The sequence below is a fragment of the Meriones unguiculatus genome, chromosome 8, assembly GCF_030254825.1.
Source record: "Meriones unguiculatus strain TT.TT164.6M chromosome 8, Bangor_MerUng_6.1, whole genome shotgun sequence".
Lineage (NCBI taxonomy): Eukaryota > Metazoa > Chordata > Mammalia > Rodentia > Muridae > Meriones > Meriones unguiculatus.
In genome coordinates, this window is record NC_083356.1 from 28,592,185 (window position 1) to 28,594,075 (window position 1,891).

Here is a 1,891-nt window from a genome sequence, read left to right on the forward strand (position 1 = left end):
GGACATTCTCCCCAAGCATGGTTGGATACCATAAAAAGCTAAAATGATACGCTCAGGATGCGAGGCTAAGCACTGCACTCAGGGTCAGCCGCTTTGGACCCAGAGAAGAGCATGTCTGATTGCATGCGGGTTGATGCCCCAGGTCCCGCCTCTGAGAAAAAGGTATCGGACGGGTCTGATGCTCTTTGGGTGGATGACACCTAAATGAACATCTGTACAAAGTCCCAATTTATTTCTAATATCAGAGATCAGACCTCTACTCTTGCCTGATGCGTCTAAAACAAAAAGGGGGAACTGTAGAGAGCTGCGGAATGCTATGCCTTAAAGATGGAGCTGGTTTCTGCCTTCCACCTTCCCGATGGTGAGTGCTCTCTGTCACGAACAACTCCACATTTGGCTAAGGCCGAGGATCTGGCTTGCTTCTATGTATGTGGACCTATCTGCATTGCCCCCGTGGCACGCCTGGGTTGGCTACCCAGAGGCTATTTAAGCTGTGGGCTGGCTTTCCCCGCGGTCCGAGGATTGTTCAATGTTCCTGAATAAACTGCATTGAAAAAAAAAAAATTGTACTAAATGAGTTGAAAGTATATAAATAAATAAATAAAAAACATTTACAACAGAAGACCCTAAGTTAGGAGAGAGAGAGATGATGTGTTATAGATTATTGGAGGCAATTGGAGGGGAAAGTGATGGGGGAAGGTATGATCAAGATGGATTGTGTGCATATATTACAAACTCAAGGAATAAATTTAAAATGTGTTAAAGGTGTATTTAAGAGGCGGAAGCAAGGCTGGCCCCTAGCTTAAGCAGGCATGAAAATCGCCAGGCAGAAACAGGCCAAGAATCATCTTGCCTTCTTCTGCAACAATTTTGAGGTCCTCAAGCCCTACCAGATCCTTCTGGATGGCACTTCTGTCAGGCGGTGCTGTGGGGTCGCATCCAGCTGTGGGGCCAGCTGCCCAGCAACCTTATGGGGGAGACCCAGCTGTGCACCATGAGGTGTGTGCTAAAGGAGTTAGAAACAGTGGGAGAAAAACTGATTGCACAGAAATTCCAGGTTCGAAATTGACCTCATTTAAAGGAGCAGTGAGTGGATCAGAATGTCTCCTGTCCATGGTGGATGAGGGGAATCCTCACCATTATTTTGTGGCAACACAGGATCAGAACTTATCTGTGAACGTCAAGAAAAGTCCTGGAATTCCACTCATGTTCATTATTCAGAACACCGTAATCTTAGACAAGCCGTCTTCCAGATCAGTAGCCTTTGTGAAGGCAGTGGAGTCAGCCCAGCCAGCAGCAGCAGCAGCAGCAGCAGCAGGAGGAGGAGGAGGAGGAGGAGGAGGAGGAGGAGGAGGAGGAGGAGGAGGAGGAGGAGGAGGAGGAGGAGGAAAGAAAATAATGTGGCTTGAAGAAATAATCCTCTCAGTGGCTTGAAGAAAAAGAAGAAAGAACAGCATACAAAGTAGCCTGCTTTGGAAAAGAAAAGGAAAAGGGAAACAGATCCATAGACAAAGTACTTTCTGAGCAGCATGGTGCAGAAGGATGGTGAGTGCTGTGGACAGTGGAAGACAGTGTGAGACTCATTTCCTTTTAAAACTGTGGAAGTGTTTATAACAAAGGACTAAACTTGTTTTTGTAAATTAATACTAGCACATACACTTTGCCTAAAATTAAAGAGTGGCTGGGTTTCTTTGGAAAAAATAAATTGTGCTTAAGAGGTTTTAAAATACAGAAGTCAGATTTATAAACCAGCCTACATCCATCTTATAGTGAAAACTAACTAGGCTTGTTACTGTTTACAATTAAATCTCTGTTTCTTAAGGATTGAGCTATGTCCCACCTGTAACCTTAACTACAAATGGATCTGTACTGCCTGTTCCAAGCATGTCCA

At 44.8% G+C, this 1,891-nt stretch overlaps 1 pseudogene; it reads left to right on the forward strand.

Annotated features, from left to right (window-relative positions):
* The first annotated feature begins 812 nt into the window (after nt 1-812).
* On the forward strand, nt 813-1,508 carry LOC110557619 (rRNA-processing protein UTP23 homolog; annotated as a pseudogene).
* The last annotated feature ends 383 nt before the right edge of the window (nt 1,509-1,891 follow it).